Source organism: Oncorhynchus keta, unplaced genomic scaffold, assembly GCF_023373465.1.
Source record: "Oncorhynchus keta strain PuntledgeMale-10-30-2019 unplaced genomic scaffold, Oket_V2 Un_contig_5539_pilon_pilon, whole genome shotgun sequence".
NCBI lineage: Eukaryota > Metazoa > Chordata > Actinopteri > Salmoniformes > Salmonidae > Oncorhynchus > Oncorhynchus keta.
In genome coordinates this window covers 49803-65046 of record NW_026288353.1, presented here as the reverse complement: position 1 = coordinate 65046, position 15244 = coordinate 49803, and the positions used below count along the sequence as shown (strand labels likewise).

At 43.6% G+C, this 15244-nt stretch overlaps 1 pseudogene; it reads left to right on the top strand.

Moving 5' to 3' along the window:
- Positions 1–770: 770 nt before the first annotated feature.
- LOC127925404 (polycystin-1-like) overlaps positions 771–15244 on the top strand; it is a 48083-nt pseudogene continuing 33609 nt past the window's right edge.

The following is a 15244-nucleotide window of genomic DNA, read 5'->3' as shown; positions in this document are numbered from 1 at the left end:
GTTAGTAAATCCTGTAACTAGTGTTAGTAAATCCTGTAACTAGTGTTAGTAAATCCTGTAACTAGTAACTAGTGTTACTAAATCCTGTAACTAGTGTTAGTAAATCCTGTAACTAGTGTTAGTAAATCCTGTAACTAGTGTTCATATTGTAACACAGTCGTTTTATGTTCAACTCATTACAGCAGTGTCAGAGCTCACACACACACACACACACACACACACACACACACACACACACACACACACACACACACACACACACACACACACACACACACACACACACACACACATGTACACACACACACACACACACACATGCGTCAGTTACGTGTGGTAGCAGAACACTAGGTCACCGTAAGGTCTACAGCATGTGTGTGTGTGTACATGTGTGTGTATGTGTGTGTGTACATGTGTGTGTATGTGGTCTCCTTCGCTAACATGTATGTGTGTGTTCGCTAAACATGTGTGGTCTCTATAATGTGTGTGTCTGTAAGGTGTGTCTGTGTAACGTGTGTGTGTTCTCTATAATGTGTGTGTCTGTGAGGTGTGTGTGGTCTCTATAAGTTGTGTGTGTAGGTGTTTGTGTTCTCTACTGTGAGGTGTGTGTGTGTTCTCTCTATAATGTGTGTGTTTATGAGGTGTGTGTGGTCTCTATAATGTATGTGTGTGGTCTCTATAATGTGTGTGTGTGTGTGTGAGGTGTGTGTTCTCTACCCTCTACAGGGAGCGTAGTGTTTGGTTGGGTCTCAGTGACGTGGACTCTCCAGGCTCGCTGCGCTGGGTGGACGGATCGGAGGCACTGGAGGGCGAGGGCGGAGGGAGAGACCGGGCTACGCTGGTTCGGGGAAAGTGTGTGTGTCTCTAGACCACACAGCTCTGCCCAGCTCACACCCCTGCAGCACTAAACGGGCCTACGTCTGCCAGTACAGCCCCCAAGGTAGGAGACTGGACACACACACACACACACGCGCACACGCACACGCACACACACGCACACGCACACGCACACGCACACACACGCACGCACGCACGCACGCACACACGCACGCACACACACACACACACACACACACACAGTGTTTTCACACACACACACATGGTGTTTTCACACGCTTAGCGGGACCACTCTGCCAGATGTGTATCTGTTGACCCTTTACAGCAGCTGCTAGCCCCCCAGTGACTATCTCTCACACTGTTACCTCTCTGTTACCCTAGTGTTTACATACCATCTCTGTACTCTCTCATAGTGTTTGTTACCCTCCTGTTACCCTCTCTGTTTACATACCCTCTCTGTTACCCTCTCTGTTACCCTCTCTCTCCTTACCCTCTCTGTTACCCTCTCTGTTACCATCTCTGTTACCCTCTCCATACCCTCTCTGTTACCCTCTCTGTTACCCTCTCTGTTTACATACCCTCTCTGTTACCCTCTCTGTTACCCTCCAGTTTACATACCCTCTCTGTTACCCTCTCTCATACCCTCTCTGTTACCCTCTCTGTTACCCTCTCTGTTTACATACCCTCTCTGTTACCCTCTCTCTCCCTCTCTGTTACCCTCTCTGTTACCCTCTCTGTTACCCTCTCTGTTTACATACCCTCTCTGGGCCCTCTCTGTCTTCCCCTCTCTCAGACCCTCTCTGTTACCCTCTCTGTTACCCTCTCTGTTACCCTCTCTGTTTATACCCTCTCTGTTACCCCAGCTCTGTTACCTCTCTGTTACCCTCACTGTTACCCTATCTGTTACCCTCTCTGTTACCCTATCTGTTACCCTGTCTGTTACCCTCTCTGTTACCCTCTCTGTTTACATACCCTCTCTGTTACCCTCTCTGTTACATACTCTCTCTGTTACTCTTCTTTACATACCCTCTCTGTTACCCTATCTGTTACATACTGCCCTCTCTGTTACCCTCTCTGTTACCCCTATCTGTTACATACCCTCTCTGTTACCCTCTCTGTTACATACCCTCTCTGTTACCCTCTCTGTTACATACCCTCTCTGTTACCTCTCTGTTACATACCCTCTCTGTTACCCTCTCTGTTACCCTCTCTGTTACCTGTTAAATTATCTGTTATAGTGTTTTCTCCAGTAGTACTACTAGGATGGTGTTTTCTCCAGTAGTACTACTAGGATGTGTTTTCTCATAGTACTACTAGGATGGTGTTTTCTCCTGTAGTACTACTAGGATGTTTTCTCCAGTAGTACTACTAGGATGGTGTTTTCTCCAGTAGTACTACTAGGATGTGTTTTCTCCAGTAGTACTACTAGGAGTGTTTTCTCAGTAGTACTACTAGGATCTCCAGAGTACTACTAGGATGGCTACAGTAGTACTACTAGGATGGTGTTTTCTCCAGTAGTACTACTAGGATGGTGTTTTCTACAGTAGTACTACTAGGATGGTGTTTTCTCCTGTAGTACTACTTGGATGGTGTTTTCTACAGAGTACTACTAGGATGGCGCACAGTAGTACTACTAGGATGCACCTGCACGCACTACTTGGATGGTGTTTTCTCAGTACTACTAGGATGGTGTTTTCTACACACACTACTAGGATGGTGTTTTCTCAGTAGTACTACTAGGATGGTGTTTTCTCCAGTAGTACTACTAGGATGTGTTTTCTCCAGTAGTACTACTAGGATGGTGTTTTCTCCAGTAGTACTACTAGGATGATGTTTTCTCCAGTAGTACTACTAGGAGATGTTTTCAGTAGTACTACTAGGATAGTGTTTTCTAATAAATACTACTAGGATAGTGTTTTCTCCAGTAGTACTACTAGGATGGTGTTTTCTCAGTAGAGTACTAGGATAGTGTTTTCTCAGTAGTACTACTAGGATGGTGTTTTCTCACTAGTACTACTAGGTGGTGTTTTCTCCAGTAGTACTACTAGGATGGTGTTTCTCAGTAGTACTACTAGGATGGTGTTTTCTCCAGTAGTACTAGGAGACACTTTTCTACAGTAGTACTACTAGAGATAGTGTTTTCACCAGGTAGAGTACTACTAGGCACTAGTGTTTTTCTCCAGTAGTACTACTAGGATGGTGTTTTCTCCAGTAGTACTACTAGATGGCACTCCTGTAGTACTACTTGGAGACACTTTCTCCAGTAGTACTACTAGGATGACACTTCTCAGTAGTACTACTAGGATGGTGTTTTCTACAGTAGTACTACTAGGATAGCGTTCTCTCTCCTTCTCTCTTTCCTCTCAGGTTTCTCCTTGTCTCAGGCTCTCTCTCTCAGGTCTCTCTCCAGTGCGTGTTCCTGATGCGGGGGTGTACCTGGTGGGCTTGGCTGTCTTCCCCACCCACAGACCTCTCTGTAGCCCCCCGCCCCCAGAGACCACCAGCCAGGAGCATAGAGGTGAGGAGACACTTACACAATGTCACTACACACACTTTCACAGGTAGAGTCTAGACACTCATACAGTCAGGTAAAATAGTTTCTCTCCTCCTCTCACAGGTAGAGTAGAGGCACTCTACTCAGGTAGAGTCTTTCTCTTCTTTCTCTAGAGTCTCTCTCTTTCTCTCTCTCTCTCTCTCTCTCCACTTACTCAGGTAGAGTCTCTCTCACTCTCTCACTCTCTAGAGTCTCTCCTTTCTCTTTCTCTTTACTCAGGTAGAGTCTCTCTCACTTACTCAGGTCTCTCTAGAGACACTCTCTCTCTCTAGAAGATACTCTCTCTCACAGGTCTCTCTCCTCTCTCTTCTCACTCCTCTCTAGAGACTCTCTCTCACAGGTCTCTCTCTCTCTCTCACTCTCTCTCTGTCTCTCCTCATCAGCTCCTGTTGTTCCCAGCGTTGGGTTTGTTCAGGCAGGTCTTGTCATCTGTAGAGTTCATCTGTCAGGAGCTGTCCTCATACACTCAGCTTGTCCTACAGATCTACAGACCTCACTGTGGCCAGCACCCTGGACTAACCCTGCTGCTGCCTGGTGAGGACACAGGTAGACAGACCAATAACACGGGCACACACACAGGTAGACACACACACACACACACACACACACACACACACACACAGGTACACACACACACACACACACACACACACACACACACACACACACACACACACACACACACACAGGAGATGGCGGAGGGAGGGAGATGACAGACACACCTTTTATAATAAATCCTTGCATGCATATCATCACATTAGTGTCGAGACACTAGAGCAGTAGAGTAGAGACACTTACACAGGTAGAGTAGAGACACTTACACAGGTAGAGTAGAGACACTTACACAGGTAGAGTAGAGGCACTTACACAGGTAGAGTAGAGACACTTACACAGGTAGAGTAGAGACACTTACACAGGTAGAGTAGAGACACTTACACAGGTAGAGTAGAGGCACTTACACAGGTAGAGTAGAGACACTTACACAGGTAGAGTAGAGGCACTTACACAGGTAGAGTAGAGGCACTTACACAGGTAGAGTAGAGGCACTTACACAGGTAGAGTAGAGACACTTACACAGGTAGAGTGGAGGCACTTACACAGGTAGAGTAGAGACACTTACACAGGTAGAGTAGAGACACTTACACAGGTAGAGTAGAGACACTTACACAGGTAGAGTAGAGGCACTTACACAGGTAGAGTAGAGACACTTACACAGGTAGAGTAGAGGCACTTACACAGGTAGAGTAGAGGCACTTACACAGGTAGAGTAGAGACACTTACACAGGTAGAGTAGAGACACTTACACAGGTAGAGTAGAGACACTTACACAGGTAGAGTAGAGACACTTACACAGGTAGAGTAGAGACACTTACACAGGTAGAGTAGAGGCACTTACACAGGTAGAGTAGAGACACTTACACAGGTAGAGTAGAGGCACTTACACAGGTAGAGTAGAGACACTTACACAGGTAGAGTAGAGATACTTACACAGGTAGAGTAGAGACACTTACACAGGTAGAGTAGAGACACTTACACAGGTAGAGTAGAGACACTTACACAGGTAGAGTAGAGGCACTTACACAGGTAGAGTAGAGACACTTACACAGGTAGAGTAGAGACACTTACACAGGTAGAGTAGAGACACTTACACAGGTAGAGTAGAGACACTTACACAGGTAGAGTAGAGACACTTACACAGGTAGAGTAGAGACACTTACACAGGTAGAGTAGAGACACTTACACAGGTAGAGTAGAGACACTTACACAGGTAGAGTAGAGACACTTACACAGGTAGAGTAGAGACACTTACACAGGTAGAGTAGAGGCACTTACACAGGTTGCACACACTGGGAACATGTTGAGTAGTTGAGGGTCCGGGAAAAGTATTTTATAAACACATTTCATGCAATTCTATAGATGACTGGAGACTTCCAGAATATTTTTCAACAACTCACAAATAATTGAAATGACAGGCTACTTTGAAACTGACAAACTGAGAATCTGAGATCAATAAAAATCGACCTTGTCTTGAACCCATCAATAGTCCAGGTCTTGATGTGAGGAGGAAAATATAGTCCAAAAAATGTTTTCCAGTTTCACTGACTCACCTAATGATGCTCAGATCACTCACCTAATGATGCTCAGATCACTCACCTAATGATGCTCAGATCACTCACCTAATGATGCTCAGATCACTCACCTAATGATGCTCAGATCACTCACCTAATGATGCTCAGATCACTCACCTAATGATGCTCAGATCACTCACCTAATGATGCTCAGATCATCACTAATGATGCTCACATCACTCACCTAATGATGCTCAGATCACTCACCTAATGATGCTCCAGATCACTCCCTAATGATGCTCAGATCACTCACCTAATGATGCTCAGATCACTCACCTAATGATGCTCAGATCACTCACCTAATGATGCTCAGATCACTCACCTAATGATGCTCAGATCACTCACCTAATGATTCTCAGATCACTCACCTAATGATGCTCAGATCACTCACCTAATGATGCTCAGATCACTCACCTAATGATGCTCAGATCACTCACCTAATGATGCTCAGATCACTCACCTAATGATGCTCAGATCACTCACCTAATGATGCTCAGATCACTCACCTAATGATGCTCAGATCACTCACCTAATGATGCTCAGATCACTCACCTAATGATGCTCAGATCACTCACCTAATGATTCTCAGATCACTCACCTAATGATGCTCAGATCACTCACCTAATGATGCTCAGATCACTCACCTAATGATGCTCAGATCACTCACCTAATGATGCTCAGATCACTCACCTAATGATGCTCAGATCACTCACCTAATGATGCTCAGCTCACTCACCTAATGATGCTCAGATCACTCACCTAATGATGCTCAGATTACTCACCTAATGATGCTCAGATCACTCACCTAATGATGCTCAGATCACTCACCTAATGATGCTCAGATCACTCACCTAATGATGCTCAGATCACTCACCTAATGATGCTCAGATCACTCACCTAATGATGCTCAGATCACTCACCTAATGATGCTCATCACTCACCTAATGATGCTCAGATCACTCACCTAATGATGCTCAGATCACTCACCTAATGATGCTCAGATCACTCACCTAATGATGCTCAGATCACTCACCTAATGATGCTCAGATCACTCACCTAATGATGCTCAGATCACTCACCTAATGATGCTCAGATCACTCACCTAATGATGCTCAGATCACTCACCATGCTCAGATCACTCACCTAATGATGCTCAGATCACTCACCAGTGACGTCCGATGTGTTTGTGCCAAAAGCCTCTCTCTTTACTATGTAAAACAATATTTAGAAGTTGATCAAATATTGTTCCAGCCTGCAGCAGACAGATTACAGTCTTCTGTTTTCTGCAGGAGACATTTGCTTTCCAACCTGTGTTTCCCTGCGATTTCTATTTGAAATATTGTGAAAGGCCTGTTTTGTCTGCATGCTGTCGTTCACTGACAGATCTGCAGCACATCCCTGACTGTAGGCCTTGTTATTGGGCTACACACAATCCACAGCCAGGCAGTTTTCAAAAGAAACTATTGATCCTCTGTGGCTAAATGATAGACCTTCTCATGGTGTAGTAGGACAAACTGAATCATTTCATTTCTTTCTGAACAGACAGCCTTGATTCTGTAACTAAATGAATGATGAAGTGCAACGCTGGACAGACGAGTTGCAGGTTCATGTCCATCAGAACAGAGAGGGAGAGAGAACACAGAAAGGGAATCTCATTCTAGTTCTGTGAGAGATACAGGCTTGCTACTCACACAGCCACGTGTTGGTCTCAAACAGGGTTTTTAAAAAATGATTTTTTATTTTTTTATTGTACCTTATTTAACCAGGCAAGTCAGTTAAGAACAAATTCTTATTTACAATGACGGCCTAGGAACAGTGGGTTAACTGCTTGTTCAGGGGCAGAACGACAGATTTTGTACCTTGTCAGCTCGGGATTTGAACTTGCAACCTTTCGGTTACTAGTCCAATGCACTAGGCTAACCTTGCGATGTTGCAGGGCAGGATAATTAACGAAGAGGCCATTCAGATTAACTTTTTAACAGATAATTAACTAAGAGGCAATTCAGATTAACTTGAACGCTTTTATAATCATTTTTACTTTGCAAAATGTGACAATTATTTTTCATGCCACGAGAGATCCAGCCAAATAGGTTCTGGAACGAAACAGTCCAAAACATAGAGGTGCCGGATCCTGTTCTGGCTCAAATTAAGCACTGGATGTTTCTGTCATGATGATGTTGCTGTCATGATGATGTTTCTGTCATGATGATGTTTCTGTCATGATGATGTTTCTGTCATGATGATGTTTCTGTCATGATGGTGTTTCTGTCATGACGATGTTTCTGTCATGATGATGTTTCTGTCATGATGGTGTTTCTGTCATGATGGTGTTTCTGTCATGATGATGTTTCTGTCATGATGTTTCTGTCATGATGGTGTTTCTGTCATGATGATGTTTCTGTCATGATGGTTTTCTGTCATGATGATGTTTCTGTCATGATGGTGTTTCTGTCATGATGATGTTTCTGTCATGATGATGTTTCTGTCATGATGTTTCTGTCATGATGATGTTTCTGTCATGGTGTTTCTGTCATGATGATGTTTCTGTCATGACGATGTTTCTGTCATGATGTTTCTGTCATGATGATGTTTCTGTCATGATGATGTTTCTGTCATGATGATGTTTCTGTCATGATGATGTTTCTGTCATGATGATGTTTCTGTCATGATGATGTTTCTGTCATGACGATGTTTCTGTCATGATGATGTTTCTGTCATGATGGTGTTTCTGTCATGATGGTGTTTCTGTCATGATGATGTTTCTGTCATGATGATGTTTCTGTCATGATGTTTCTGTCATGATGGTGTTTCTGTCATGATGATGTTTCTGTCATGATGGTGTTTCTGTCATGATGATGTTTCTGTCATGATGGTGTTTCTGTCATGATGATGTTTCTGTCATGATGATGTTTCTGTCATGATGTTTCTGTCATGATGATGTTTCTGTCATGGTGTTTCTGTCATGATGATGTTTCTGTCATGACGATGTTTCTGTCATGATGTTTCTGTCATGATGATGTTTCTGTCATGATGTTTCTGTCATGATGTTTCTGTCATGATGGTGTTTCTGTCATGATGATGTTTCTGTCATGATGATGTTTCTGTCATGGTGATGTTTCTGTCATGATGGTGTTTCTGTCATGATGGTGTTTCTGTCATGACGATGTTTCTGTCATGATGATGTTTCTGTCATGATGATGTTTCTGTCATGATGATGTTTCTGTCATGATGATGTTTCTGTCATGATGGTGTTTCTGCCATGATGATGTTTCTGTCATGATGATGTTTCTGTCATGATGGTGTTTCTGTCATGATGATGTTTCTGTCATGATGTTTCTGTCATGATGTTTCTGTCATGATGATGTTTCTGTCAAGATGTTTCTGTCATGATGTTTCTGTCATGATGATGTTTCTGTCATGATGATGTTTCTGTCATGATGATGTTTCTGTCATGATGATGTTTCTGTCATGATGTTTCTGTCATGATGATGTTTCTGTCATGATGATGTTTCTGTCATGATGATGTTTCTGTCATGATGTTTCTGTCATGATGATGTTTCTGTCATGATGATGTTTCTGTCATGATGATGTTTCTGTCATGATGGTGTTTCTGTCATGATGATGTTTCTGTCATGATGGTGTTTCTGTCATGATGATGTTTCTGTCATGATGATGTTTCTGTCATGATGTTTCTGTCATGATGATGTTTCTGTCATGATGGTGTTTCTGTCATGATGATGTTTCTGTCATGATGGTGTTTCTGTCATGATGTTTCTGTCATGATGATGTCATGATGTTTTCTGTCATGATGATGTTTCTGTCATGATGATGTTTCTGTCATGATGTTTCTGTCATGATGATGTTTCTGTCATGATGATGTTTCTGTCATGATGGTGTTTCTGTCATGATGATGTTTCTGTCATGATGATGTTTCTGTCATGATGATGTTTCTGTCATGATGATGTTTCTGTCATGATGTTTCTGTCATGATGATGTTTCTGTCATGATGGTGTTTCTGTCATGATGATGTTTCTGTCATGATGGTGTTTCTCATGATGTTTCTGTCATGATGATGTTTCTGTCATGATGATGTTTCTGTCATGATGATGTTTCTGTCATGATGGTGTTTCTGTCATGACGATGTTTCTGTCATGATGATGTTTCTGTCATGATGGTGTTTCTGTCATGATGATGTTTCTGTCATGATGATGTTTCTGTCATGATGTTTCTGTCATGATGATGTTTCTGTCATGATGGTGTTTCTGTCATGATGATGTTTCTGTCATGATGGTGTTTCTGTCATGATGGTGTTTCTGTCATGTATTTCTGTCATGATGATGTTTCTGTCATGATGTTTCTGTCATGATGATGTTTCTGTCATGATGGTGTTTCTGTCATGATGTTTCTGTCATGATGATGTTTCTGTCATGATGATGTTTCTGTCATGATGATGTTTCTGTCATGATGATGTTTCTGTTTGTTTCTGTCATGATGATGTTTCTGTCATGATGGTGTTTCTGTCATGATGATGTTTCTGTCATGATGGTGTTTCTGTCATGATGTTTCTGTCATGATGATGTTTCTGTCATGATGATGTTTCTGTCATGATGGTGTTTCTGTCATGATGGTGTTTCTGTCATGATGATGTTTCTGTCATGATGATGTTTCTGTCATGATGTTGTTTCTGTCATGATGTTTATGTCATGATGTTTCTGTCATGATGATGTTTCTGTCATGATGATGTTTCTGTCATGATGTTTCTGTCATGATGGTGTTTCTGTCATGATGGTGTTTCTGTCATGGTGTTTCTGTCATGATGTTTCTGTCATGATGATGTTTCTGTCATGATGGTGTTTCTGTCATGATGTTGTTTCTGTCATGATGATGTTTCTGTCATGATGATGTTTCTGTCATGATGATGTTTCTGTCATGATGATGTTTCTGTCATGATGTTTCTGTCATGATGGTGTTTCTGTCATGATGATGTTTCTGTCATGATGGTGTTTCTGTCATGATGTTTCTGTCATGTTTTTCTGTCATGATGATGTTTCTGTCATGATGGTGTTTCTGTCATGATGTTTCTGTCATGATGATGTTTCTGTCATGACGACCCCGACTCTCCTCCCTCCAGGATGCGGTGGTCTCCTATGTCATCCTGTGGCTCTGTGTGTCTCCATGGAGCCCAGCACCTCCACCCCTTTACCATCCACGTCCTGCCCTCCTCCCCAGCAGTGGTGCCCCTTCCTGGGCCGCTGCCTGCCCCTAGCCAGCCCCTGCCACCCTGGATCTTGTGCCAACTGTACCCAGGCAGACACTCTGCCACCCGGGCGCTGCGTCCCAGCTACAGCCTGGTGGATGAGGTGGTGGTTACACTGCCTGCTGGACCTGTTACACATACTGGTGAGTGGATGGGCAGACACACGCACACACACACACACACATACACACACGCACGCACGCACACACGCACGCACGCACGCACGCACGCACGCACGCACGCACACACACACACACACACACACACACACACACACACAATGATGAAAGAACAAAACACCTACAGTGATACACACAACAAAGACAACTAGTACTTTTAAAACAAACTCTCCTCCTCTCCTTCCCCCTCAGGTGAGGGAGCATGTCGAGGACCTGCTGGTCTCCCCCGGCGACATCATCGGCCTGCAGCACAACGCTGGCCCCGCCTCCCTGCTCCGCTGCGACCCTTCACCCCAGTCGCCGTGGCGACAGCCAATCCTGGCCCTCAACCAATCTGACTGGCTGTGGGCCAACTCCAACCAATCAGAAGGTTCCGTGGACCTGGACCAGAGCGTTGAAATTACCCTGGAGGATGTTCGAGGAGGAGTCTGGGCTGCGGACGTGGTCTGCCCGATCAGGGTGCTCTACGTTGGGCATAGTGAGACCCAGCTACAGGGGTCCCAGCTCTCCTCCGGCCTCCCAGCCGGGGCTCTATAGCCTGGAGGTGACCTCCGACGACCCTGCCTTCCCCGTCATGGCGTCATGTCCCATCCGCGTGGTCCCTCCCCTGGGCCTCACCGTCCTCCACCCCCTCTCAGAACGGAACCTACTACTTCAGGTATTGTGTTGTGTTGCGTTGTGTTGTGTTGTATTGTGTTGTATTGTGTTGTATTGTGTTGTGTTGTGTTGTGTTGTGTTGCGTTGTATTGTGTTGTATTGTGTTGTATTGTGTTGTGTTGTATTGTATTGTGTTGTGTTGTGTTGTATTGTGTTGTATTGTGTTGTATTGTGTTGTATTGTGTTTGTGTTGTATTGTGTTGTGTTGTATTGTATTGTGTTGTATTGTGTTGTATTGTGTTGTGTTGTGTGTTGTGTTGTGTTGTGTTGTGTTGTATTGCGTTGTGTTGTATTGTGTTGTGTTGTGTTGTGTTGTGTTGTTGTTTGTATTGTGTTGTATTGTGTTGTGTTGTATTGTGTTGTGTTGTATTGTGTTGTGTTGTATTGTGTTGTGTGTTGTGTTGTATTGTATTGTGTTGTATTGTGTTGTGTTGTATTGTGTTGTGTTGTATGTTGTATTGTGTTGTGTTGTATTGTGTTGTGTTGTGTTGTATTGTGTTGTATGTTTGTATTGTGTTGTATTGTATTGTGTTGTATTGTGTTGTGTTGTGTTGTGTTGTGTTGTGTTGCGTTGTATTGTGTTGTGTTGTATTGTGTTGTGTTGTATTGTGTTGTGTTGTATTGTGTTTGTGTTGTATTGTGTTGTGTTGTGTTGTGTTGTATTGTGTTGTGTTGTATTGTGTTGTATTGTTGTTGTATTGTGTTGTGTTGTATTGTGTTGTGTTGTGTTGTGTTGTGTTGTATTGTGTTGTGTTGTATTGTGTTGTATTGTATTGTGTGTTGTATTGTGTTGTGTTGTGTTGTATTGTGTTGTATTGTGTTGTGTTGTGTTGTATTGTGTTGTATTGTGTTGTATTGTGTTGTGTTGTATTGTGTTGTATTGTGTTGTGTTGTGTTGTATTGTGTTGTATTGTGTTGTATTGTGTTGTGTTGTATTGTGTTGTATTGTGTTGTGTTGTATTGTGTTGTATTGTGTTGTATTGTGTTGTGTTGTATTGTGTTGTATTGTGTTGTGTTGTATTGTGTTGTATTGTATTGTGTTGTATTGTGTTGTGTTGTGTTGTATTGTGTTGTGTTGTGTTGTGTTGTGTTGTGCTATGCGTGCGTTGCGTTGTATTGTATTGTGTTGTATTGTGTTGTGTTGTGTTGTGTTGTGTTGTATTGTGTTGTGTTGTGTTGTGTTGTGTTGTGTTGTGTTGTGTTGTATTGTGTTGTGTTGTATTGTGTTGTGTTGTGTTGTGTTGTGTTGTATTGTGTTGTGTTGTGTTGTGTTGTATTGTGTTGTGTTGTATTGTGTTGTATTGTGTTGTGTTGTATTGTGTTGTATTGTATTGTGTTGTGTTGTATTGTGTTGTGTTGTATTGTGTTGTGTTGTGTTGTGTTGTGTGTTGTATTGGATTGGATTGTATATTCTGTTTATTGTAAGATATTATCAGTACCCTTTCACCTGGTCAAATTCCTGGTACATGTGAAATAATGTACTTGGCAAATACAAATGATTGTGATTGTGATCCAGGCCCAACCAGACGGTGGTTCTGCTCCGGGTCCACTCTCAGTACGGAGCCAAAGTCCACTGGCAGGGAAGCAACCAGAGTGTCCTCTTCCAGGACCACTGCCCCCTGACTTCCTGCCCACTGTGGGGAGTGTAGAGGGGCAGGCAGGGCAGGAGAACCAGGGAGAGGCGGGGGAACCAGAGCCACAGTCTGTTTGCGGTGATAGATCTGGGGCTCGGGGAGGAGAGGGGGCCTGTGGTGGTGAATCTGTCAGCACACAGGTCAGATATCTCTATAATTCTATACGTCCCTACACTGAAACAAGGGTGCGTTCTAGAACATAGGAGAATCCTTTGGTTCCATGTTCCACAAAGGGTTCTACATGGAACCCAAAATGGTTCTACCCTGGAAACAAAAAGGGTTCTACCTGGAACCAAAAAGGGTTCTGCTATGGGGACAGCATCGAACCCTCTGGAACCCTTTTCTCTAAGAGTATATCTACATACAGTATATCACAAAAAGTATATCACATACAGTATATCACAAAAGTATATCACATACAGTATATCACATATATCTACAGTATATCACATACAGTATACCTACATACAGTATATCTACATACAGTATATCACATACAGTATATCACATACAGTATATCACACACAGTATATCTACATACAGTATATCTACATACAGTATATCACATACAGTGTGATTGTATAGCCAGTATATTAGTCTGTTAGGGAAGCTAACACAAGTCTTCAAGTCTCAATGTTGCTCATCACGTGTGTGTGTGTGTGTGTGTGTGTGTGTGTGTGTGTGTGTGTGTGTGTGTGTGTGTGTGTGTGTGTGTGTGTGTGTGTGTGTGTGTGTGTGTGTGTGTGTGTGTCACAGCGAGGTGACGGAGGCCAGTCTCAGCCTGTTGGTTGGGGTGGAGGAACCTCTGAGAGGTCTGATGGTCCAGCCTCATCCCAGACACAGAGTCCTCATGGAATCAGTCGTGGTGAGTTCAATGTGTATGTTGGGGGTGTGTTTGTGTTGGGGGTGTGTTGTGGGTGTGTGTGTTGGGGTGTGTGTGTTGGGATGTGTGTGTGTGTGTTGGGGTGTGTTGTGTGTGTGTTGTAGGGTGTGTGTGTGTTATCTCCTCTCCTCTCTGTGTGTTGTGTTGTGGGGTGTGTGTGTTATCTCCTCTGTCTGTGTGTGTGTTATCTCCTTTGTGTGTGTGTGTTATCTCCTCTGTCTGTGTGTGTTATCTCCTCTGTCTGTGTGTGTGTTATCTCCTCTGTGTGTGTGTGTGTGTGTCTCCTCTGTCTGTGTGTGTTATCTCCTCTCTGTGTGTGTGTGTGTGTTATCTCCTCTGTGTGTGTGTGTGTGTGTGTATCTCCGCTCTGTGTGTGTGTGTGTTATCTCCTCTCTGTGTGTTCCAGAGCTATACTGCTGCTGTAGAGGGAGGTTCCAGCCCAACCTTTAAATGGACAGTGGATGATAAGCCCTACTTCACCTACTACAACACCGTGCTCAACATCATATACCAGAACCCAGCTGTCTACAAACTATCGGTGAGACACACACACACACACACACACACACACACACACACACACACACACACACACACACACACACACACACACACACACACACACACACACTACAACATAGATGACACTGATATGGGCCCCTGCCTTGGTTGATGCTGGTTTGGTGTTGGTTAAAGCTAGGTGGTAAAGCTAAGCTAGGTGGTAAAGCTAAGCTAGGTGGTAAAGCTAAGCTAGGCAGTAAAGCTAAGCTAGGCAGTAAAGCTAAGCTAGGCGGTAAAGCTAAGCTAGGTGGTAAAGCTAAGATAGGTGGTAAAGCTAAGCTAGGTGGTAAAGCTAAGCTAGGCGGTAAAGCTAAGCTAGGCAGGTAAAGCTAAGCTAGGCGGTAAAGCTAAGCTAGGTGGTAAAGCTAAGCTAGGTGGTAAAGCTAAGCTAGGCGGTAAAGCTAAGCTAGGTGGTAAAGCTAAGCTAGGTGGTAAAGCTAAGCTAGGCGGTAAAGCTAAGCTAGGCGGTAAAGCTAAGCTAGGCGGTAAAGCTAAGCTAGGTGGTAAAGCTAAGCTAGGTGGTAAAGCTAAGCTAGTGTCCAGCTACTTTGAT